Source organism: Loxodonta africana, chromosome 4 (genome assembly GCF_030014295.1).
Source record: "Loxodonta africana isolate mLoxAfr1 chromosome 4, mLoxAfr1.hap2, whole genome shotgun sequence".
NCBI classification, from domain to species: domain Eukaryota; kingdom Metazoa; phylum Chordata; class Mammalia; order Proboscidea; family Elephantidae; genus Loxodonta; species Loxodonta africana.
The window spans coordinates 34,328,089-34,355,711 of NC_087345.1; positions in this window are offsets into that span (position 1 = coordinate 34,328,089).

Consider the following 27,623-nt stretch of genomic DNA (forward strand, 5'->3'; position numbering starts at 1 on the left):
AAATTTGCAAGAATTAAAAAAATTTTTTTTTTTTTTAACATTTAGCCCAGTGGAGTTGCTGAATAAATTGTACAATGGTTGTTGTGATTAAAAATAATGACACAATAATTGTTGTTGTTGTTAGGTGCCATCGAGTGGGTTCCAACTCACATAGTCCCAATGTACAACATAACAAATCACTGTTCGATCCTGGGCCATCCTCACACAATCGTTGTTATGTTTGAGCCCGTTGTTCCGTCACTGTGTCAAACCGTCTTGTCTAAGGTCTTCCTCTTTGTCACTGACACTCTTCTTAATCAAGCATGAGGTGCTTCTCCAGGGACTGGTTCCTCCTGATAACATGTCCAAAGTACATGAGATGAAGTCTTGCCATCCTTGCTTCCAAGGAGCACTCTCGCTTTATTTCTTCCAAGACAGACTTGTACGTTCTCCTGGCAGTTCATGGTATATTCAATAATCTTTGCCAACACCATAATTCAAAGGTGTCAGTTATTTCATCTTCCCTATTCCCTGTCCAGCTTTTGAGTGCATATAAGGCGAATGAAAATATCATGACTTGGGTCAGGCACACCTTAGTCCCCAAAGTGACATCTTTTGTTTTTGAATATTTTAAAGAGGTCTTTTGCAGCCGATTTGCCCAATGCAATATGTCGTTTTATTTCCAGAATGCTACTTACATGGGTGTTGATTGTGGACCCAGGTAATATGAAATCCTTGAAAACTTCAATATTTTCTCCATTTAGCATGGCATTGCTTATCGGTCCAGTTGCGAGGATTTTTGTTTTCTTTATGTTGAGGCCTAATCAATACTGAAGGCTGTAGTCTTTGATCTTCATCAGTAGGTGCTTCAAATCCTTTTCATTTTCAGCAAGCAAGGCTGAGTCATCTGCAGATCACAAGTTGTTAATGAGTCTTCCAACAATCCTGAGACCATATGCTTCTTCATATCGCCCAGCTCTTCAGATTATTTGCCCAGCATACATATTAAATAAGTATGGTGAAAGGATGCAGCCCTGACACAAACCCTTCTTGATTTTAAACCATGCAGTGTCCCCTTGCTCTGTTTGAATGACTGCTTCTTGGTCTATGTACAGGTTCCTCAGGAGTACAGTTAAGCATTCTGAAATTTCCATTCTTTGCAGTATTATCTATAATTTGTTACGATCCACACAGTCATGTGAACACTTTTGCATAATCAGTAAAGGACAGGTAAACATACTCTAGTATTCTCTGCTTTTAGCCAGGATCCATCTGACATCAACAATGATATCCCTCATTCCAAGTCCTCTTCTGAATCTGGCTTGAATTTCTGGCAGTTCTCTATTGATATACTGCTGCAACCTGCTTTTGAATTATCTTCAGCAAAGTTTTACTTGCGTGTGATCTTAATGATATCGTTCAATACTTTTCCCATTCGGTTGGGTCATCTTTCTTTGGAATGGACAAAAATATGTATCTTTTCCCATCAGTTGGCCAGGTAACTGTCTTCCAAATTCCTGGCACAGATGAGTGAACACCTCTAGTGCTGCATCCATTTGTTGAAACATCTCAGTTGGTATTCTGTCTATTCCTGGAAACTTGTTTTTCACCAATGCCTTCAGTGCAGCTTGGACTTCTTCCTTCTTGATCATATGCTACCTCTTAAAATGGCTGAATGTCAACCAGTTCTTGCTGGTACAGCGACTCTCTGTATTCCTTCCATCTTCTTTTGATGCTTCCTCTGTCCTTTAATATTTTCCCCATAGAATCAATCCTTCATTATTGCAACTTGAGCTTCTGTTCAGTTCTTTCAGCTTGAGAAATGCTGAGCATGTTCTTCCCTTTTGGTTTTCTAATTCTGAGTCTTCTCAAGCTTCCCTTTGAAATCTTCTGTTCAGCTCTTTGACTTCATCATTTCTTTCATTCACTCTAGCAATTCTACATTCAAGAGCAAGTTTCAGAGTCTCTTCTGACATTCATTTTGGTCTTTTCTTTCTTCCCTATTTTTCATGACCTTTGCTTTCTTCATGTATGATGTCCCTGATGTCTACCCACAACTTGTCTGGTATTCGGTCATTAGCATTCAATGCATCAAAGCTATTCTTGAGATGGTCTCCAAATCCAGATGGGATATACTCAAGGTTATATTTTGGCTCTCACGGACTTGTTTTAATTTTCTTCAGCTTCAACTTAAACTCGCATATGAGCAATTGATGGTCTGCACTGCAGTCAGCCCCTGGCCTTGTTCTGACTGATGATATTAAGCTTTTCTATCGCGTCTTTCCACAGATGTAGTTGTATTTGATTCCTGTGTTTTCCATTCAGTGATGTCCACATGTATAGTAGCTCTTTACATTGTTGAAAAAGGTATTTGCAATGAAGAAGTTGTGGGTCTTGCAAAATCCTATCATATGATCTCCAGCATCGTTTCTTATCACCATGGCCATATTTTCCAGTTATAGATCCTCCTTCTTTGTTTCCAACTTTCATATTCCAACAACCATTAATTATCAATGCATCTTGATTGTATCTTTGATCAATTTCATGCTGCAGAAATTGGTAAAGATCTTCAATCTCCTCATCTTTGGCATTAGTGGTTTCTGTATAAAGTTGATTAATAGTTGTATTAACTGTCTTCTTTGTAATAATCATAGTGCTGTAATAAAGAGCATCCAGGTTCTCTTAAGGGCTTCGGGTCTGCTATCTTGCATAAACTATATCCCAAGGGCCCAAGACAAATTTCCAAGGGGATTGCCTAACCTCCACAGGCAGGATCTGAAGAAACAGAGAAACCTAAATACATACTACATGACAGGAGGCCAGCAAATGTGCCTAGTTTTCAAACAAGGTAAGGAGAAAGGTGGAGTCCATGAACTACAGACCAGCTAATTTGAATGGTTTGAAGTGCATTGAAAAGGAAGAATTATGGCTAAGATGTGCAGCAAGAACAATGGCCTCATCTCATTTCCACCCTGTTCCCCCAACACACGTTTTTTATTCTTAACCAAGTTACTAGAGCAGGAGATGAGAAAATGAGCTCCATTAGGCTAAGGATCTTTTGTTCACCACCACTCCTCAATGCCTGGCGCATGGCAGTCATTCAATGATTCTTTTGAATGAGTCAGTGAATTAATAAACAAATAAATAAATGAAATGGGATAGGCATGCTATATCTATATTTCTCTAAGACCCTCAACAGAATATCATAATATCCTTTGGATAATACGGAGAAACAGAAAGAAGGAAGTACAATGAGGGAGATTCATAACTGGATGAATAGTGTACCTAAACAGAATCAATTAACCATTGATGTCCAACTAGACTGGTATCCATGGTTCTGTTCTATTCAATATGTCTTTTAAATCAGCAGCTGAGATGAATATATAGAAGACATGTTTATCAGTTTTACTGATGACTCGGAGTTTGGAAAGCCAGTGAATACCCTGGAATTAGGGTATTAGGATTTGAGCATATTTGAATAGGCTGGAACAATAAGGCAGAACCAGGAAGATAAAATGTTTTAACATAATACCAACGTCTAAATGCTACATTAAAATATAGGTATACAAAGGGCTTCTACAACCTTATTTTGTGAGTCCTCATAACAGCACCTTTTTTTTTATAAACAAGAAAACCAAATCTTATAAATGTAACGATTTGCCTAAATTTTTTTAATTTGATAGTTACTGTGTGCCAACAATGTGCCAGGCAGTATTCTAGATATTGGGATTCAGCAGTAAACAAACAGGCCTGTCCTTAAGGAGCTTCTGTTTTAATTGGGAAAGACAAACAATAAGTAATGAAGCAAGTGAACATGTATAGAGTTTGTTGTTGTTAGCTGCCATCAAGCTGACTCTGACTCATGGCTACTCCATGTATAACGGAACAAAATGCTGCCCAGGCCTGCACCATTTTCACGATCATTGGTATGTTTGAGTCCACTATTGCAGCCGTTCTGTCAACCCATCTCACCGAGAGCTTCCCTAACCTTCACTGGCCCTCTGCTTTGCCAAATATGATGTTCTTCTCCAGTGATCAGTGCCCCTCAATGATGCATCCAAAGTAAAGGAGTCAAAGTCTTGGGAAATAGGCCGTGATCCATAGGGTTTTCATTGGCTAATTTTCAGAAACAGACTGCCAGCCCTTTCTTCTTAATCTGTCTTAGTCTGGAAAAAAGAAGCTCTGCTGAAATCTGTCTACCATTGGTGATCCTGATGGTATTTTAAATACCAATCGCAAAGCCACCACTGTACAACAAACTGACGGATGGGTAGTGAATGTAACATCACAGGCGGTGAAAATAAGGCAGGCTACCGAGGACTGAGGGGTGCTATTTTATATAGCGTGGTCATGGAAGGCCCCTCTCAGAAGGGGACACTTGAACAGAGATTCAAAAGCACTGAGGGAGTATGCCACACAGAAATCTGGTAGAAGGGATTTGTATAGAGGCAACCAGTGGAAAGGCCCTGAAGGAGCGTGCTTAGTGTGTTTGAGGAGCACAAGAAGTCCAGGGCAGTGAGAATGGAGTTAAACACAGGGGAGTGTAGTGGAATCAAAGGGAGAGGCAAGGACGTGGGAGAGAAGGGACAGATTTTGCAGGACCCTGTAGGCCTTATGTTAGCTTTTGCTCTGAATGAAATGGGTGACACTGGAAGAATTCTGAACATAGGACTAACATGCTCTTACATGATTTAAAAGTATCACTGACTGCTGTATACAGAATACATGGAAAAGGGACACATGTACAAGTGGGGAGACCAGTTAGGAGGCTGTTGTAACAATCCAAGCTAGAACGATGGCACTTAAACCTGGGAGGTCATGACGAAGGTGGAGAGAAATGATCAGCTCCTAGACGTGTTTGAAGGTGGAGCTGGTAGGAATTTTAAGAGAGTGGTTAAAGACTTGCAGCACTCACTGATGAAGATCAAAGACTACAGCCTTCAGTATGGATTATGCCTCAACGCAATGAAAACAAAAATCCTCATAACTGGACCAATAAGCAACATTATGATAAACGGAGAAAAGATTAAAGTTCTGAAGGATTTCATTTTACTTGGATCAACAATCAACACCCATGGAAGCAGCAGTCGAGAAATCAAATGATGCATTGCGTTGGGCAAATCTGCTGCAGAAGACCTCTTTAAAATATTAAAAAGCAAAGATGTCACCTTGAAGACTAAGGTGGGCCTGACCCAAGCCATGGTTTTGTCAATTGTCTCATATGCATGCAAAAGCTGGACAGTGAATAAGGAAGACTGAAGAAGAATTGATACCTTTGAACTATGGTTTTGGTGAATAATATCGAACAGACCATGGAATGCCAAAAAGAATGAACAAATTTGTCTTTGAAGAAGTACAACCAGAATGCTCGTTAGAAGCAAGGATAGCGAAACTACATCTCACATATTTTAGACATGTAATAGGGAGGGATCAGTCCCTGGAGAAGGGCATCATGCTTAGTAAAGTAGAAAGTCAGTGAAAAAGAGGAAGACCCTCAATGAGATGGATTGACACAGTGGCTGCAACAATGGGCTCAAGCGTAACAATGATTATGAGGATGGTGTAGGACTGGGCAGTGTTTCATTCTGTTGCACATAGGGTCGCTATGAGTTGCAACTGACTCAACAGCACCTAACAACAGCAACAATGACAGTCAAGGCTGACTGCAAGTTTCCAGGTCTGAGTACCAAAAGGATGAGCTGCCATTTCCCATTTGCTGAGTGGGGAAAGACAGCTAATTAGTGGCAGAGCAAGAACTTGAACTCAGGTTATAATGCATCCAAAGTAAATGAATCAGTGTCTTGGGCAATATTCTGTGATCAATAAGGTTTTCACTGGTTAATTTTTGGAAGTAGATTGTCAGGCCTTTCTTCCTAGTCTGTCTTAATCTGGGGGTTCCACTGATAGAAGCTGTGCCTCCTCTGGAAGCTGTACCCTTGTGCAGTGCTCAGTCCATTCATCCAAGACCCTACAGGAATAAATAGCTGCTGTTCTAGAATTAAAACCAAAACCCAAAAAGTAATCATTCTTCATGAGTATAGGATGGGGTAGGTGACTTAGCAGTCATATAATTAAGTCTTAAAAGTTTTAGAGGAGAACAAACCAAGATTAACCAAAACACTAATACACTATCATATTGCTTTATAAGAACATTTCTTGACCACAATAGGTTAAAGCATGGCTAGTCACCACCAGGCCTGAAGCAGCATGTTCAATTCTCAGGGCTGTACTTTTAGAAGAAAAACAGACAAAAGGGAAAGAATTTAGAGGTCAGCAGCTCAAACAGAAGGGTATTCAAAGACTTAAAGGTAGAGTGAGACAGGGTTGGAGAAAGGTCAAGGCGAGACAGCAGCGTGAGGGAAATTTTCTGTGAAATGGAGGCTAACTATGCCTATTTCACAGGCCGCTCATATGATTAAATGTGATAATGTATATGAAACCACTTTGTTAGCTAGCAAATGCTCTGCAAATGTTAGGTATCATTATTAAAATTGAAGGCCTGTCACTTAGAAGAGGTTTTTAGATTTGTTCTGTGTGGCCCTAAGAGGTAGAGGTAGGACAAAGAGCTGGAAGCATTTCTGTTAAGAAGGACTTTCCACAGATGAAAGGGGCTGTTTCAGTCAAACAACTTCCTCTTCCTCACATCTGTAGATGGTTAAAGGCTGACTAGCTGAAGACATGACAGGGATGTTAGAGGGGAGTTCTCCCATTTAATGGTCTATAAGTTCGATGTTTTTTTAACAACTCTGAAACTATGCTTTTTAACAACTCTGAAACTATAGCAGTAGCCTAACATTTTCTTCTTATTATTGTTTCTCTCTCAGGTCCTTGGCCATGTTCATCCCACAAAAAAATAATTCTGCTCCTCCAATTAACTGGTAAAGCCACAAATGACCATACCAAACAGGCCAGTTATGCCACGTAACTAGTTTTCTAATAGTACTAATTACAGAAGAGTTTAGAGAAGTGTATTCTCTCTAACTCATCCAAGGCCTACAATCAAATAGAAGACAAGTATAATTATTTATCTGTGGTGAAGTGAATTACTTAATATGGCCCTTTTAGCCATAGTCTTTATAACTCCTACCAAATGACTGGGTGGAACTATGCAAATGAGGTGCTTTTGACCCATCAAGGGGGTTAGATAGCTTGCTAATAATGTAAATAATGTGCATGGCACCCTTGTGGGGGTGGGACCATGCAAATAAGATGTATAGAACCCTAACAAAGGGATTGGTCAGCTTTGCCATCCTGCTGGGCTTAAAATGAACCATCCCAGAGGTGGGAAGGGAGGCTTTCACAACCACCAAAAAAGAAGAGCCAGGAGTGAAGTGCCTCTTTGGATCCGGGATCCCTGCACGAGAACCTCCTAGAGCCAGGAAAACAAGACAGCTGTAACACAAAAGATACAAGCAGGTGAAGAGAAATGGTGACAGCTGAGGCAGGAGACCAGCAGGAGACAGTGCAGTGGGCTTCCTAGCCCACAAAGCAAGAAAGCTGAATGCCTTCAGGCCAGAGGCTTGCTGGCAGAGTAGGGTGGCCCCAGCCACTTGGTAGAAGTAGGTTTGCCAACCTATGGAGCTAGAGCTATGTATCTTCAGGCCGAGATCTACTGGTGGAGTGGGGAGGGGGGTGCCTCTGGATACTTACTGGCAGAAATAAAAGAGCTAGGTAGCTCTTGCCCAAGCAGGGCAGAGGCTGGGCCAAGGGGCCAAGGGCCAGAGAAAGGCCTGCGTGCCAGCATGGCTGAGAAGCGGCTGTCCTGATCAAAGAACCGTATCCTGAGTGTTGCTGAACCTGAATTGTAATCTGTTACTTCCCTAATAAACCCCATAACTGTGAGTTCTGTGTGACCATTGCAATGAATTACTGAACCCAGTAGAGAAGTAGGAGTGTGGTGGGAGGGACAGTTGGTGTCAGAATTGGTAAAAAGGTTGGAGAGAGGAGGTATGTCTTACCTCTATCTCATAGGAATCAGCCTTAGGCTATTGGTCTTGATTCTCCTTCCCACTTGTGAAGTTAGAGGAGGATGTCAGAAGCTCCTACCATAACGGTCTTGCAATATCTCACCAAACCATGGTAGTATGTGTAAACCAGTGAAACTTTTCTTTTAAAAAAGTAGAAACAATATAAATTATTATTAGATAACTGATAAACACCACAACGATGAAATGTTCTTGCTAGGGTGAAATAATTGAGATGATAATTAGGCATAATTAGTGTTATTATGAGTCAACCATATTTCAATGAAAAGAAAACATATTCAGCTAAAAGGATATAATTTTGTTGTTGATACTGTACAAATCTTTTTCTGGTTCAGCGAGGTCACTCATTGTTTATTTGCCAATCAATTATTTTAGAAATGGCTGGAGTTTCCATTTTAACAAAAGACTATTTTAACAAGCAGCAGAGCTTTTAGAAGCCCCCCTCCTTGATACAACAAGGAGCCCTGGTGGCACAGTGGCTAAAGCATCCGACTGCTAAAAGAAAGGTCAGCAGTTCGAACCCACCAGTAGCTCTATGGGAAGAAGATGTGACACTCTGCTTCCTTAAGGATTTGAGCCTCGGAAACCCTAGGGCAGTTCTACTCTGTCCTTACTTATGGAGTCAATATGAGTCGGAATCAACTCAATAGCAATGGGTTTAGTTTTTTGTTTTGGGGTTTTTTTTGCTTTTCTTGATGCATTCGAAATCTTTTCACTGGTTCTTGTCACTGTCTCTCTAATAGTCATATCTCATAATGACTATTTTCGAGTGTCACAGCCAAGCCCACATCCTAAAAATGGCAGTAACAAGATGACAGTATTTAGAAGAAAGGATTACTTTATTTTCACTGTCTTATTGTACCACTCATACATCTGGCAGGAGGTGGGGGATAATATTTTATCATAGAAAACAATCTTTTTTTATTTTCCCAGCTTATCTGCAATTTTAAAGGTTGCATTTATTAAATAGACCAAATTCTTGTCTACATTAAATCTCCAGAAGATTTTGTTTTGTTTTGTTTTGTTTTCCTACATCTTTTTAAAAGAATTCTTAAAATCTTAGAAGAAAAGGGGGAGGGAATCTTTATAAGCAAGAAAGCTTGTGGAAGGCAGATCAACAATAAAAGAAGATACAGAAATAGTACAGTAATAAAAGAAGTTAGGCAACTGCTTTGTAGAAGTAAAAGGAGAAAATTCAAATACACAAACAGACACACAAATCTTTGATCTAAGACCTAAGAACCTGGAAGGTTACAGTAAGAAAACACAAGTTGAGGCCCGGTATGGTGGGTTTAAATTCTAGAATTGAATATGTTTTCTAAAAGGAAATAAAGGCACTTCTTCAAAAATATTCTCTAAAATGTGGTTAGAAAAAAGAAGGCTCTAGAAGGAAATTTACTAACTATGGTCACAGGATGGAATAGCAATGATCCCAGAATTTCAGCAATCAAAATGGGAAATCACATTTTTATATCTCTTGATATAACCCTTATCCTGGGGTTTGTAGGGGAGAATTTCTAAAAAAGTTACGATAGGGAAAAATAAAAATTCACCTAAGTAAAAAAAATCCTGAACTCATCTATGATAATCAATACTTCACATAGAAGCCTCTAAAGCCCAAAGGCCACCTTAGACATAAATTCTAATAAAGACATACAGAATCTTCAGTTTAAATGATATAAAGAAATATGAGGATCACTGACATAAATAAACTACATGATGCTTAGAGCTAGATAATAGTCTTTGCATAGTTCTTTATATCTCTCAATGCACTTATCAATAATTTATCAGGAAAATGTCAAAATGTCCTTGTCAGGAAGTGTACAGGATAATGGCACTTGCTTTTAATAACAGTTCATGCAAGAGGCTGCAAAATGACAGTCAGTTGTTCAAGGCACGCTTCCAATTCTTCCATCTAGCCACCTACTTACATATTATGAACTAAAAATCAAGGGAACAAAAAAATGAGTCCTTTAAAAACGCAGCCTTCCACAGTGAAATGCAGAGGAAGCGTGGTCTTGTAACTGGCATATTTTATCACTGTTCTATAGATAAGGGCTCTAAGAAATATTCTGAAACTCTCGTTTTGCCAACAAACCTCCAAGTGATCACATATTATTTCCTTAGTTCAATCAGGTTAATATTTTTACCTCTGTCATCTCCTGCCCTTCCAGATGTCATCTTTTCCCCCTAATGAAACATGAGGATGTGGTTACAAAGTACTGTGCATGACTGGTAACAAGCACACCAGAATGTATGTCTGAAAGAATGATATCTCCTTCAAAGGAATAGCAAAACATTGTGAGCACAGACAGTTAAGGTAGGATTAAACAAGAACCCTGCCTCCCCATGTTTGAAGGACATTTAACCGGAAGTGTAATTTGTAAAATGGGAGATGGAAAACACAGTTTTTACTTTTTTGCTTTGCCTTGATTTTCAATAATCAGTGTTACGACTATTGTGACTTATTTCAGTGAATACATTAGTGTTTCAGCTGCCATAAGCCTATCGAGTAAGTGCTTAACTCCTTGTGATCAGAAAGCACAGGTATACATACCTTATAAAAATTGTCATTTTATTTTCTAGATATTCATCCATCCACCCATACATGATGTTGTTGTCAGGTGCCATCGAGTCAGTTCTGACTCACAGCAACCCTGTGCACAACAGAACGAAATACTGCCCAGTCCTGTACTATCCTCAGAATCGTTGTTATGCTTGAGCTCATTGTTGCAGCCAATGTGTCTATCCGATTCTTTGAGGGCTTTCCTCTTTTTTGCTGACCCTTTATTTTACCAAGCATGATGTCCTTCTCCAGGAACTGATCCCTCCTGACAACATGTCTAAAGTATGTGAGACGCAGTCTCGCCATTCTTGCTTCAAGGAGCATTCTGGTTGTACTTCTTCAACACAGATTTGTTCATTCTTTTGGCAGTCCATGGTATATTCAATATTCTTTGCAATGCCACAATTAAAAGGTGTCAATTTCTCTTCAGCCTTCCTTATTCACTGTCCAGCTTTCACATGCATATGAGGCGATTGAAAACACCATCCCTTCAGTCAGTCTTCCAAATTTCTTGGCACAGATGAATGAGCACTTCCAGTGCTGCATCCATTTGTTGAAACATCTCAACTGGTATTCCACCAATTGCCAGAGCCTTGTTTTTTGCCAATGCCTTCAGTGCAGCTTGGACTTCTTCCTTCAGTACCATCGGTTCTTGATCATATGTTACCTCCTGAAATGGTTGAATGTCAAAAAATTCTTTTTGGTATAGTGACTCTTTGTATTCCTTCTATCTTCTTTTGATGCTTCCTGTGTCATTTAGTATTTTCCCCACAAAATCCTGGAATTTTTGCTTCAGTTCTTTCAGTTTGAGAAAAGCTGGGCGTGTTCTTCCCCTTTCCTTTTCTATCTCCAGGTTTTTGCACATGTCATCACAATACTTTGTCTTCTCAAGCTGCCCTTTGAAATCTTCTGTTCAGCTCTTTTACTTCATCATTTTTTCCATCCATATATACATTCCTACGTATATCCATCTTTTTGTAGCTAACTACTATGAAACAGATACCATATTAGGTGCTGATGATATGTCAATAAATACAAACTTAACTTTCAAGAAGCTCACAATCTAATGGTGGTATCTGATCCAAGGTCTAATTTGCCAACATTCATGTAAACATGGTGTCAAAGAAGTGAAGCCAACTCTAAGTTTATATTTGTGTTAGTCAGCTAATCAATGAACCTAATATTAAATGGGATAAAAAATGTGATCTGTTCAAGACATTTCTAATTTCTGCCCTAGCTCTGTGAGTATTTGAAACTTTTCATATGGCATGTTACTGAATGTGGATGGGATACAATTTAAGTTCCTGTCCAAAGGATACTGGAAGATGATGTAAGAGCATAAATCATCAGGGGAAAAGAAAAGGCCAAGGAATAAAATACTGTAGCAGTTAAGTGTAGAAGAGACCACACCTAACTGATGGAATCCAGAAAACCGTCTTGGAGGAAAAGCATCCTACTGTTGATACAACAAATTGTAGAGAAGTTAATTGCAGTTCACTAAAGATTTTACTTTTAAGTTTTTAAAAATCAATGAATAATTAATTAAACTAAAGAACTCTCATTTCTATACCAATGTCTATATTTTCTTAGAAAATGAAACAAACAAACAAAAAAGAAGGAGCTTCACATTTGACCAGTTTCTCACTATAATTTGTATTCCTGAAACTTTCTGACTGTTAGTGTCAATAGCAGACTGATACCATTGAAGTATTCAGGATGCTATAGTTTTAGAACAAAAGAGAGAAAATGCATTCACACACAAAAATAGCACAGAAAGTATGAGAAATACATGACTCAAGACTAAGCATATATCAGGGTAGGAAGGCAAACGAGAATATAAGTGAATTAGAGATTAGAATAATTATATTTATAGGTAAAATGTATTTCTGCATCCAAAGAATGTCAACAACCTTCAATGATTATTTATCATGTACGAGACACTGTGCGAGGCATTGGGGATATACAAATTAATAAAACCATGCCTAAACTCCAGGCATCCACAGCCCGGAAAGACAATAATATGAATACAAAGTAATATCATAGCGTGGTACAGCACAATGATGGAACTGCAAACATATTTTAACATATTAGATCACGAAATCTGGAGGAAGACTGTGCCATACATCAGAATCTGCCTTTGCACCTCAGTTACCTTGTCTCTACAGTGGGGATGATAATAGTGCTTTATCAGATTGTTTTGTTGTTCCGACTCACAGTGACCCTATGTACAACAGAATGAAACACTGCCCAGTCCTGCACCACCTTCACAATTGTTGCAGCCACTGTGTCAATCCATCTCATCAACGGTCTTTTACTTTTTTGATGACTCTCTGCCTTACCAAGCATGATGTCTTTCTCCAAAGAATGGACCTTTCATAACATGTCCAAAGTACATGAGGTGAAGTCTCACCATCTACGCTTCCAAGGAGCACTCTGGCTATATTTCTTCCAAGACAGACTTGTTCCTTTTTCTGGCAGTCTATGGTATTTTCAGTATTCTTTACCAACCCCATAATTTAAAAGCATCAATTTTTCTTTAGTCTTCCTTATTCATTGTCCAGCTTCCCCATGCATATGAGCTGACTGAAAATATCATGGCTTGGCTCAGTCACACCTTGGTCCTCAAAGTGACATCTTTGCTTTTTAACACTTCAAAGAAATCTTTTGCATCAGATTTCTCCAATGCAATATGTCGTCTGATTTCCAGACTTCCATGGGCATTGATTGTGGATCCAAGTAAGATGAAATCGTTGACAATGTCAGTCTGTTCTCCATTTATCATGATGTTGCTTATTGGTCCAGTTCTGAGGACTTTTGTTTTCTTTATGTTGAGGTGTAATCCATACTGAAGGCTGTAGTCTTTCACCTTTATCACCAGTAAGTGCTTCAAGTCCTCTTCACTTTCAGCTACCAAGGTTGTCATCTGCATATTGCAGGTTGTTAGTAAGTTTTCCTCCAACCCTGAGGCCACAGTCTTCTTCAAATAGTTCAACTTCTTGGATTATTTGCTTAGCATACAGATTGAATAAGTATGGAGGAAGGACACAACTTTGGCAAGCACCTTTCTTGATTTTAAGCCAGGCAGTATCCCCTTCTCTGTTTGAACAACTGTCTCTTGGTCTATGTACAGGTTCCTCCTGAGCACAATTAAGTGTTCTGGAATTCCTATACTTTGCAATGTTATCCATAATTTATTATGATCCACACGGTCGAATGCCTTTGCATAGTCAATGAAACACAGGTAAACATCTTTCTGGTATTCTCTGCTTTCGGCCAGGATCCATCTGATATCAACAATGATATCCCTCATTCTAAGTCTTTTTCTGAATCCAGTTTGAATTTCTGACAGTTCCCTGTCAATGTACTGTTGTAGCTGCTTTTGAACGATCTTCAGCAAAATTTTACTTGAGTGTGATATTAATGATATTGTTTGGAAATTTCCACGTTCTGTTTGATCATCTCTTTTTGAAGTGGGTAAATATGGATCTCTTCCTGTGGTTGGCCAGGTAGCTGTTTTCCAAATTTCTTGGCATTTCCAGCACTGCAGCCATTTGTTGAAACATCTCAATTGTTATTCCGTTAATTCCTGAAGCCTCGTTTTTTGCCAATGCCTTCAGTGCAACTTGCATTTCTTCCTTCAATACCTTCAGTTCTTGATCATATGCTACCTCCTGAGATGGTGGAACATCGATCAGTTCTTTCTGAGACAGTGACTCTGTGTATTCCTTCCATCTGCTTTTGATGCTTCCTACATCATTCAATATTTTGCCCATAGAATCCTTCAGTATTACAACTCAAGGCTTAAATTTTTTTCTTCAGTTCTTTCAGCTTGAGAAATGCCAAGCGTGTTCTTCCCTTTTGGTTTTCTAACTCCAGGTTTTTGCACATTTAATTATAATACTTTGTCTTCTCGAGCTGTCCTTTGAAATCTTCTGTTCAGCTCTTTTACTTCATCGTTTCTTCCATTTGCTTTAGCTACTCTACAGTCAAGAGAAAGCTTCAGAGTCTCTTCTGACATCCATTTTGGACTTTTCTTTCTTAATATCTTTTTAATGACCTTTGCATTCGTCATATATGATGTCTTTGATGTCTTCCCACAACTTGTCTGGTATTCAGTCATTAGTGTTCCATGTATCAAATCTATTCTTGAGATGGTTTTCAAATTCGGGTGGTATATATTCAAGGTCATATTTTGGCTCTCGTGGACTTGTTTAATTTTCTTCAGCTTCAACTTGAACTTGCATATGAGCAACTAATGGTCTGTTCTGCAGTCACCCCCTGGCCCTGTTCTGACTGATATTGACTTTTCCATCATGTCTTTTTACAGATGTAGCTGATTTGATTCCTGTATTTTCCATCAGTGAGGTCCATGTGTATAGTCACTGTTTATGTTGTTGAAAAAAGTTATTTGCAATGAAGAAGTTATTGGTCTTGCTAAAAATTCTATCATGCAATCTCCAGTGTCGTTTCTATCACCAAGGCCATATTTTCCAACTACTGATCCTTCTTCTTCATTTCCAGCTTTGCTTTCCAATCACCAGTAACTATCAATGCATCTTGACTGCATGTCTGATCAACTTCAGACAGCAGAAGTTGGTAGTAATCTTCAGTTTCCATATCTTTGGCATTAACTTAGTGGTTGGTGTGTGAATTTGAATAATGGTCATATTAACTGGTCTTCCTTGTAGGCATACAGATATTATCCTATCACTGATAGCATTGTACTTCAGGATAGATCTTGAAATGTTCTTTCTGACAATGAAATGTGGTGTCATTCTTGTTCAAATTGTCATTCCTGGCATAGTAGATCATATGATTGTCTGACTCAAAGTGGCCAGTACCAGTCCATTTCTGTTCACTAATGCCTAGGATATTAGTCTTTATGCATTCCATTTTATTTTTGATGATTTCCGATTTTCCTAGATTCATACTTCACACATTCCACATTCTGATTGTTAATGGTTGTTTGCAGTTGTTTCTTCTCATTTTGAGTCATGCCACATCAGCAAATGAAGGTCCTGAAAGCTTGCCTCCACCCATGTTATTAAGGTAGATTCTACTTCGAGGAGTCATCTCTTCCCAGGTCATATTTCAAATGCCTTCTGTCTTAGTCATCTAGTTCTGCTATAACAGAAATACCACAAGTGGATGGCTTTAACAAAGAGAAGTTTATTCTCTCACAGTCCAGTAGGCTAGAAGTCTGAATTCAGGGTGCCGGCTCCAGGGAAAGGCTTTCTCTCTCTGTTGGTTCCGGAGGAAGGTTCTTGTGATGCATCAGTCTTCTCTTGGCCTGAAAGCATCTCAGTGGAGGAACCTCAGGTCCAAAGGACACGCTCTGCTCCCTGAACTACTTTCTTGGTGGTATGAAGTCCCCCAGTCTCTGCTTGCTTCACTTTCCTTTTATCTCTTGTAAGATAAAAGGTGGTACAGGCCACACCCCAGGGAAACTCCCTTTACGTTGGATCATGGATATGTCTTTAATAAGATGTTACAATCCCTCCCTAATACTCTTTAACATAAAATTACAATCACAAAATGGAGGATAACCACACAAAACTGGGAATCATGGCCCAGTCAAACTGATACACACATTTCTGGGGGAACATAATTCAATCCATGACACCTTCCAACCTGAGGTTCTCATCTTCCAGTACTATATCAGACAGTGTTCCACTGGTATTCATAAGGTTTTCACTGGCCAATTTTTCAGAAGTGGACTGCGAGGTCCTTCTTCCTATTCTGCCTTAGTGTGGAAGCTCCGCTGAAACCTGTCCACCAAGGGTGACCCTGCTGGTATTTGAAATACTGGTGTCGAATCTTTCAGTTTCACAGGAACATGAAATCCACCACAGTATGACAAACTGACAGACACACAGTGATATAAGGTTGTAGTAAGATTTAATTAGGTAATTTATGTATTGCACTTTAGGCTAGTGTGTAGCCCATATGAAGCACTATATAAGATTAAAACCAAAAACCAACAAACAAACCCATTGCCATTGAGTCGGTTTTGACTCTTAATGACCCTACAGAACAGAGTAGAACTGCCCCATACGGTTTCCAAGGAGTGGCTGATGGATTCGAACTGCCAACCTTTTGGTTAGCAGCCACCGCTCTTAACCACTGTGCAACCAGGGCTCCTCTAATATTAGCTATTATTATTGTTGTTGTTAATTTTATACTCATAACAGTATATCCAAGTCTATACTAAATGAGGAAGGTGAAAAGTTCCAAGGTTTTTACTGTGCCTTTTCCCAGTAAAATAAATTAAACATGTTCACACATAAAGGAGCAATGTTAGTTCCATAAATACATACAAGCATCATTTCTACAAAGAAATGTTTGGGTTTTAAAGTCATTAAATCAATAGTATATGCAGGGAAAATAAATATTTTAAACCTAGAGTATGATTAATTCATGTTTGAACAGCGATCAAAACCAAAGCATAATTCAACATTAAATTTTGCTTCTCCACTGGAAAAAAGAATCAACTCAAATGTGTGTATGGATAAGCTAATCTAAGTTAGGTTTCAAATGGTTGCCACATCTGGTACAAACAACCCCTATATAGTTTTCCACCCAGCTTCCTAACTATCTAAAACTGTCAAGATAACACTAAGTTGTTGGTGGCTGGGTCACATGTCAGTTACTGTGACAGACTGTATTAGAGAGCCCCGTTTTTCACACTTCCCTCCTTCTCTGCCCTTTATCATGTGACTTTTCACTTCCTCTCCAAAGGGGTCAAGTATATTTCTTCAGCTCTTGATTTTGGTTTTGGTCATGTGATATACTTCAGCCAATAGAATGGGTCAGTTCCGAGCTTAGTCCTCAAGACACTGGGCGTGTTTCTGTTTACATTCTTGTGCCTTCACTATAATGTGAAAAAAAGCTAGTCCCAAGAGACCGAGAGACACATGGAATGAAGATGTCCCAGGTATGCTGCCTTAACCCAACTCAAACTCAATCATAAAACCCAACCAGCTTCTGTCGAGTTGATTCCAACTAAGGGTTACTCCATGTGTGTCAGAGTAGAAATGTACTTCACAGGATTTTCAATGGCTGATTTTTCAGAAGTAGATTACCAGGCCTTTTTCAAGGCACCTCTGGGTGAACTTGGACCCCAACCTTTTGGTTAACAGCCAAGCACATTAACCATTTGTACCACCCAATCTCAGTTAATCCTCAAAAGAATGGACAAGCTAACTGACCTGTTAGCTCCTGAGAAGGCCTAGAAGATATCAGCAAAGAGACACAGTAAAGCTAAGCCTAGATCAACTGACCTCAGCCAATCCACAGGCATGCTGTTATATTAATAAATTATTGTACATATTTTTAATAAGTCACTGAGTTTGGGGTATTTTGATGTGCAGCAAAAGCTAACACATACAGTTAAAATGTTATCCATTTCAAGTAACATAAAACCCAACTCTAACTGGCTTAACCATTTTTAAAAAATATATTGTTCGATCAAGCTGAAAAAGCCAGCAGAGTCCAGGCTTCAGGTATAGTTTGATCCAGAGGTTCAAGACAGCCTTAGAATTCTAGCTTCAGTTCTCTGCAAACTGCTGTCTCTGAATTCTTCAATGTGTCAGCTTTGTCCTCAGACAAAGCCACCCTCTTGGTGGCAAAAAATGGCTGCAGCACTTCTGGGCCTGCTATCCGTACACCGTATCATCTAGAAAAAGGGTAAAGGCCTTTATTCCAGCACTTCCAACAAAAGTCCTGAGGGGCAATCTGATAGAACCCGCTTAGATCACTGCTGGCCCCTGCTCCAATTAATATAGCCAGGGGAACCCAGGCTCTGAGGGACTCCTGCGAGGTCATGAGTTCCAAACCTTGGAGGCAAAATTCGCCAAAATCCACAAATTTTTTTCAAATGTCAAGGACTGTTGGGAAGGGGAAAATAAATATGGGAGAAACAACCAAGAGTACATACAACAATACATTTCCGATCTTATGCTACATTATCATGTCTTTCTCATGCTGTGTCTCAGATATTCAAAGTTTTAGATTGTTATCACTGCCAAATACTCTTTTATTAACATTAATAACTTCTATTTATTTGAATTTACTGTATACACTCAGAGGTATACAGTTTTTTTTTTTTAGATAAGTAAAAATGTAAAGAGGTAAGAAAACAAAAGAAGTTATAATGCTGCCATTTAGCCCCGTTAACAAGAAACAGCTTCTATTTGAAATCTCTGTACCACCTGCTTTGCATCTGCCCTACCAACTGAGAAATGCAGGTCTGGCAAAGAGAGAATCCATTTTAAGTAGATCTGTGACAATACAGGGCTAGGAGGTCTTAAAATCCGCCAAGGGTTTTAATCAATAAGACTGACAGCACAGAGCATGCCAGAAGCCAGGAAAAGAAGAGTGTGCAAAAAGCGTTCAAGAAAGAGCCTGAGCTATAAGATTCTGGTGACAAACCAGGGCCAGAGAGGGAGAGGCACATTCCACCATCTTTCTCCTCTGATCTAAGGAAAGGCTAGCGAGGAAAGGGCTGATTAGCTCAGGGAGGGTTTTTGTTCTGGCCTTTTAGAGTCCCACTCTCTCAGTCGAGGGAGAATTCTAAAACCCATTGTCTAATTTCAAAAGTTGGGTTTGAAAAACAAGACAAGCTCTTTCTTTTTGTTACCTAATTCTCAGCTGTAAACCAAAGCTTCTCGAGTGTGCATCCTTCATAACAGGCAAAGGGACTTAATTGAATTTCGCATGCCGCTTCTAAGTGGATTGCTAGGGTATACCAGGATTAATTAGTTTCATGTTATTAATTCAATTCAAAGGTTGCTGATAAACTAAGACCATCAAACTCCGTTAGGAGAGACAAAAACTTCTTAATGATGACAGCACCTTTGGGGTTGTGGATAAGTTTTATTTGGCTGTTAAAGTTCCATATTGGTTTTCTAGGATTTGTAATGGATCTGCTATGGTGGGTCAGAGAGACTGCATGACTAAAGCAATTTCCACCAAATTTTTAACTTTTCAAATCTGATATCTTAAAAAAAAAAAAAAAAATCCTTGATTTCAATGGTTCTTTCTGCCTTTTTGAATGTAAAATTCTATTTTTGAAAAACAAACCCCAGAAGAATGACTCCAGCCTTTATATACACACGCAGGTAAAATGCACAAGATTAAAGAGTTTGACTTTGCCCCACCTCTAGCCCCACACCTTACTGTTCTGTCACAACCATAGTACCATGATCCCTTACATGTGGAAAAAAAAAATTCTTTATGACCTAAATTTTTTATTCTGTATAGAGAAATACTGAATATACAATTGGTTACATGGTGCTGTAAATAACTGCTTCTTTCATCTTCACCCTCAACTCAACCTCACTTTTCTCTGAAAGCGCATACATGAGAATGTGCACATGTGTACATGCTCATAACACACTCACTGGCTTACCATTTGATCCAAATGTACATATATATTGCAGTTTAGGATCTGCCCAACTTTCTTTGCAGCTTGTCATACTGGATCCCATTAACATCTTTCCCTCCTTAGGGCAAAGGACTTCCCCGTACCTGAAATACTCTCTCAAGTATGCCTGTGTGCACACACATGCATATGTGTGCACACACACACTTCTACTTTCTGCTCACCCTTCAGCTCTCAGTGTAGCCCTCGCCTCACCTAGGATCTCTTCCTTGATTTCTAGAATAAGGTTGGATGTCATTTCCATGGGCCAGCTTAGCACCCATGTTTAGCACTAATGTAGCCTGTAAAACTATCAGTAACTCTCACTAGAAATTAAATTTCTTAATGACTGGGTCTGTAACTTATACATGATTGTATCAACAAACAGTGTAGTGTTTGGCATCCTAAAAGGTTCCATCAGCATTTTTTGAATAAATGAATGAAGGCCAGAATGATTGCAAAACGAGCTCCAGAACCCCTGCTTTTGTCTATTGTTCCATCATAGCTCATTCCATTAAGGACCTCCTTTCCTTCCCTTAAGTACTACCCTGGCATCCTTAGCAGATTCTTCTAACTACCTCCCAGTGTTCACTCTCCCTGTTTCCTTTGTAAAAGAACACCCATGTTTTATATGACAATCCAAAAAAAAAAAAAAAAAAATCAAACCCATTGTCATTAAGTCCATTCTGACTCATAGAACCCTATAGGACAGAGTACAACTGCCTCATAGGGTTTCCAAAGAGCGTCTGGTGGATTCGAACTGCTGACCTTTTGGTTAGCAGCCGAGCTCTTAACCATTGCACCACCAGGGCTCCTATTTGAGAATACTGGCATATATATAGGGGGGCTAAAATCTCATATACCAGCTAAATTGGCTATTTGAATAAATTACAGTCATTAAAATGTAAAAGAAAATGCTATGTGGATCTTCTAGAAAGTCTTCTTAAAAGGAAAAATGTATGCCCTTCTTCAGTCCTTTCTCCCTCTTACTGACAACGTAGATGTGATAGCTGGTTCTCTAGCAGCAATATTCGACCAAGAGGCAATATTCTAACGATAGATGGAGTCTCTATCCCTAACAGTTTTCTAGCATCACCACACAAGACCTACATGACTTACTGACAGAAAAAAAAAAAGAGAGACTACTATGTATATAAAAAAAAATATATATATATATATAAAAATATGTGTGAGTGTAGCTACTGTTATTTCAGACATTTTTGATTAAACAGCTAGATCTAATCCTAAATACTATGGCCAGGACAGCCAGACACTTTATTTATGCACAGGCCTTATGGGCTATTCCTAGCCCCTGTTCAGTCTGGTTAGAAATTTTTTCCATATGGCTTGGTGGTCTACTTCTGAAAAAATCAGCCATTGAAAACTCTACGGTGCACAGTTCTACTCTGACACACACGGGGTTGCCATGAGTTGGCATCAATGCAACAGCAAGTGGTTTATATATTTCCTCATCCTCAGCCAAACTCTAAAGTAGCCAAAATTTATTTTCACACCCTTCTAGGTTTTTGTTTTTCAGAAAATGTGTTTGTAGTTGACTCAAGGACTTTTCCCAAAAAGAACATTTGACATTTTTCCAGGGCCTTTAAAACTCTACCCAGTGTTTCTCAAGGGGTGGTCTTAGATCTACATGAGAATCACCTAGGATTACTACTGTTAACACAGAGTCCTGGGCCTTAAACCAAACGTACTAAGTCGCAATCTCTGGACATGCGCCTCTACATTTTATATGCTCTCCAGGTGATTGTGAGGCACAAAAAAATTCTAAGAACCACTTCTTCCAAACAGATGTCAGAGGCAATTTTTGTTACACCTCAGATCATAACTCAGGAGTTCCCTTTACCTCTACAGAATTTCAGGCCCCATCCTACCCATCTTGTAAAAATTAAAGCATCAGTAATTCTAATCCTTTGCTACTCAAAATATAGACAATGGACCAGCAGCATCACCATCCCCCAGATGCTTGCTAGAAATGCAGAATTTCAACCTCACTCCAGATTTACCAAATCAGAACCTGCATTTTAACAAGATCTACAAGTGATTATTAAAGTTTGGGAGGTGCTAAGCTTCAGCACCATGCCTTCTCTTGAAATAAATCAGAGTCTACCCTCCATATTCATCACTTGGCTACAGGCTGCAACTTATACTCTTCACAAACCTACTGCTGATGAGGCCAGTGGTAGAACAGTTTACTGAGTGCCTATAGAGTACCTAGACAAAATGATGGTAATGTCAAGAACCACCTCAAGTCTCCTTTAGAACTATGTCATTCTTCTTATCAAATCCTTCCTTCCCCCCCCCATTACCTATGGAATAAATCCAAGACCCCTTAGCATGACACTCAAGGCCTCCAAGGTCTCACTTTCCACACACTGCACATTTCTAACTCCTCAAATTGTTCTATTTTTCAAACTAGCTTTTATGTTTCTGCTATTCCTTCTCTCCCTGACCTCCTATTGAAATCCAGATAAGAACATCTTTGATGCTTAAATGATCCTTTCTCACTTATTAAGTACAAGCACACAAATATTTGTTGAATATTATTAAATAAAACTTCCCTCTTCTCACCATCTCTTGCTAGTTGCAATTAATCATTCATCACTGAAAGACCTTTGAACAATTATTTACTTCTGAAATATTTTATACTTAATTAAATAAATATCTCCTCTTCTGGCACTAATCCAGACAGTATTCTGTTGCTATTCATAAGGTTTTCACGGGGCCAACTTTTTTCAGAAGTAGACCACCAGGTCCTTCTTCCTACTCTAAGTCCGGAAGCTCCACTGAAACCTGTCTGCCATCGGTGACCATGGTGGCATTTGAAATACCAGTGGCATAGCTTCCCGTATCACAGCAACATGAAGCCATCACAGCATGACAAACTGAAAGACACTTGGTGCATATACCAATGTGTTGGCACTATACCAACATTGTTAGATATAGTGCCAGGAGATAAGCCCCTCATGTTGGAAGGCACTCAAAATATAACTGGGGAAGAGCTGCCTCCTCAAAGTAGAGTCTACCTTAATGACATGGACAGAGTCAAGTTTTGGGGACCTTCATTTGCTGAGGTGGCATGGATCAAAATGAGTAGAAACAGCTGTGAACATCCATTAATAATAGGAACATGGAATGTACAAAGTACGAACCTAGGAAAGTTAGAAGTCATCAAAAATGAAATGGACCACATAAAGATCAATATTTCAGGGATTAGTGAGCTCAAATGGACTGGTATTGGCCATTTTGAATCAGACAATCATGAGATCTACTATGCCAGCAATGACAAATTGAAGAGGAATGGTGTCATGCTCATCATCAAAAACAACATTTCAAGATCTATCCTGAAGTACAGTCCTGTCAGTGACGGAATAATATCCACATGCTTACAAGGAAGACCAGTTAGTACGACTATTATCAAACCTACACACTAATTTCTAATGCCAAAGATGAGGAAATTGATTTTTACCAACTTCTGCAGTCTGAAATTGATCAGACATGCAATCAAGATGCATTGATAATTACCAGTGTTTGTAATGTCAAAGTTGGAAACAAAGAAGAAGGATTGGTAGCTGGACAATATGGCCCTGGTGATAGAAACAATGCTGGAGATCGCATGATAGAATATTGCAATACCAATGACTTCTTCATCACAAATATCTTTTTTCGACAACATAAACAGTGATTTTATTATTCTTATACATGCAGGCCTCACCTCATGGAAAATACAGGAATCAAATCAACTACATCTGTGGAAAAGAGACAATGGAAAAGCTCAATATCATCAGTCAGAACAAGGCAAGAGGTTGAATGCAGAACAGACTATCAATTCCTCATGTGCAAGTTCAAGTTAAAGCCGAAGAAAATTAAAACAAGTCCACAAGAGCCAAAGTGCCACCTTGAGTATGTCCCACCTGCATTTAGAGACCATCTTAAGAATAGATTTGATGCATTGAACACTAATGACTGAAGGCCAGATGAGTTGTAGAATGACCTCAAGGATATTACAAATGAAGAAAGCAAGAGGTCATTAAAAAAGACAAGAAAAAGAAAAAAAAAAAGGATGTCAGAAGGCACTGACACTTGCTCTTGAATGTCGAGTACCTAAAAGGAAGGGAACAGAAGAAAAAATGAAGTAAAAGAGCTGAACAGAAGATTTCAAAGGGTGGCTTGAGAAGACAAAGCATTATAATGAAATGGACAAAGACCTAATTAGAAAACCAAAAAGGAAGAATGTGCTGCGCATTCCTCAAGTTGAAAGAAATGAAAAAAAAATTCAAGCCTTGAGATGTAATATCGAAGGATTCCACAGGGAAAATACTGAATGATTCAGGAAACATCAAAAGAAGATGCAAGAAATACACAGAGTCACTGTACCAAAAAGAATTGGTTAACATTCAACCATTTCACGAGGTAGAATATGATCAAGGAACAATGGTACTGAAGGACGAAGTCCAAGCTTTTGCCAAAGGGAACAGCAAAAAACAAGACTCCAAGAATTGACAGAGTACCAACTGAGATGTTTCCACAAAGGGATACAGCACTAGAAATGCTCACTCATCTATGCCAAGAAATTTGGAAGACAGCTACCTGGCCAACCAACTGGAAGAGATCCATATTTGTGCTCATTCCAAAGAAAGGTGATTCAACAGAATGCAGAAACTATAGAATAGTATCATTAATACCACATGCAAGCAAAATTTTGCTGAAGATCATACAAAAGCAGTTGCAGCAAACACCCACAGGGAGCTGCTGGAAGTTAAGCTGGATTCAGAAGAGGACATGGAACGAGTGATATCATTGCTGATGTCAGATGGATCCCGGCTGAAAGCAGAGAATACCAGAAGGATGTTTACCTGTGTTGTATTGGCTACGTAAAGGCACTCAACTGTGTGGATCACAACAAATTATGGATAACGTTGTAAAGTATGAGAATTCCAGAACATTAACTGTGCTCATGAGGAACCTGTATATAGAACAAGAGGCAGTCGTTTGAACACAAGTGGATACTGCATGGTTTAAAGTCAGGAAAGCTGTGTGTCAGGGTTGTATCGTTTCACCATACAGTTTCAGTCTATATGCTGAATAAATAATCTGAGAAGCTGGACTGTATGGAGAACAGGGAATCAAGATTAGAGGATGTATGTGGAGCATAACAAATTACAGATAACATTGCAAAGAATGGGAATTCCAGAACACTTAATTGTGCTCATGAGGAAACTGTACATAGATCAGTTTTGAACAGAACAAGCAGACACCGCGTGGTTTAAAATCAAGAAATGTGAATACTTATTCAATCTGTATGCTGAGCAAATAATCCAAGAAGCTGGGCTGTATGAAGAAGAACAGGGCATCAGGGTTGGAGGAAGATTCATTAACGACCTGCATTATGCAGATGAAACAACCTTGCTTACTGAAAATGAAGAGGACTTGAAGCACTTACTGATGAAGATCAAAGACTACAGCCTTCCATACAGATTGCACCTCAACATAAAGAAAACAAAAATCCTCACAACTGGACCAATAAGCAACATCATGATAAATGGAGAAAATATTAAAGTTGTCAAGGATTTCATTTGAGTCAGATCCCCAATCAATGCCCATGGAAGCAGCAGTAAAGAAATCAAATGACATATTGCATTGGGCAAATTTGCTGCAAATGCCTCTTTAAAGTGTTGAAAAGCAAAGATGACACTTTGAGGACTGAGGTGCACCTGACCTAAAAAAAAAAAAAATTTTTTTTTTTGACCTAAGCCATGGTATTTTCAATCGTCTCATATGCATGAGAAAGCTGGACAATGAATAGAGAAGACCAAAAAAGAATTGATGCCTGTGAATTACGGTGTTGGCGAAGAATATTGAACATACCATGGTCTTTCAGAAGAATGAACAAATCTATCTTGGAAGAAGCAGAGCCAGAATGTTCACTAGAAGCTAGGATGGCAAGACTTTGTCTCATATAATTTGGGCACGTTATCAGGAGGGACAAGTCCCTGGAGAAGGACATCATGCTTGGTAAAGTAAAGGGTCAGCGAAAAAGAGGAAGACCCTCAACAAGATGGACTGACACAGTGGCTACATTTACGAGCTCAAACAGCAACAATTGTGAGGATGACTGAAGGCTGGGTTGTACCTTGTTCTATTCTATGTCAGGTCACTATGAGTCAGGATCAACTGGAAGGCACCTAACAACAATAACATCTAAATAAATATCCTATCTCACTAGACTTCAAGTTCCTTGAGGGCAGGAAATACGTTTTTATTACACATTTTATTCATTTGCAAGTATCTCTTTCAATGTCTATGCAGTAACACTTATTGAATGAATAAAATTATTATATATTTGAGAGATATTTTATTATTGACATTATTAAGTATATTCTGAATAATAAGCATAAAGGAAAAATATGCTTTTTGTTTCTAGTTTTGTAGCACAGAAGATACCAAAATAAGAGCACTTCTTCCCACTCCCAGAGATTACTATTTTATGTGATACCTATAGTAGCGCCCCTTTCCTTCACTCTCTGTCCACTCGTCTTGCTTTCTTTTTCTTTGTATTGCCTTTCATCACTTGGTATTTCATACAAGTATGATTTTATTCTTTTTATCATTTGTCTTCTTCCTGTAGAATGCAAGCTCCAGAAGAGCATGAACTTTGTGAGTGCTTAATAAATATTTGTTGAATGACTTCGTTAGCATGAATCTGTGGTCAAGGCAGGAGTGCCTGCCCATTGAAAATAACAAAAAATGCAGCATCCTCAAGACAGAAGGAACTGAACACACTGCCTTGCTCTGGAATGGCGAAAAGTCTGTCTTGTCGATTTTTGTTTTGCCTTGGGTAACATAAGAGGTTAGCCTAGGTTAGGGGGTTCCCAACTTAATTTTTACCAGAAGAACCCCTTTTTCAAAATGAAGTTATACAAAACCATGGCTGCCCTATTGCAGGACCCGTTGTTCGCCCAGAAGAAGGGTGAGTTTTTCTGTCAAAAAGGTGTCATATGGACCAGTGGTGGCTCTCCATGGAACTCTAATACATAAGGCATTTGAAAACGGTATTACTTTCAGTAAAGCAGGAATGAGGTGCCCTGCCCTCTGGGCTTTCCCCTTATCATTCCCTAGTGGTCCCTAAGGCATCACTGGGGAAACACGGCTTCATGAAAAGCAGTTTGAAAACCACATTATTTGATGCCTCCAGGGAGACTTCCAGCTCCAAGCATCATTAATCCGGTGGGATATTTGGTCTACAACAACTGAGGCCTAAGGAGGTAGGAAGTCTTGATAGAAGATGATGTGGCACTGATTTCACAGAGAAGCAAGAGGAGGGAGTCTGACAGTTAGCATCTGTAAGCATTTAGATTATAATGAAACCAGGGGCAATACACAGACTGGATTTTAAGACTGAATCAAGCTGGGCAAACCTAATTGCTTTTTTTTTTTTTTTCTTTTCTTTTTTGAAAGGGAGTGGGAATTGCATGATTAATAAAACAGAGAGAGAAAATGAAGATGTAACATAACCTAATTTTGGTAAAGCACTTAATACCGTATCTAATAAAGTCTTACTTGGCAAATGAATTCAAATTGGATTGGATTTGGACTCCAGCATTCTATACTGGCTGAAAGCTGAGGGATGGTGAAAGAGATACCAAGGATCAAGGAG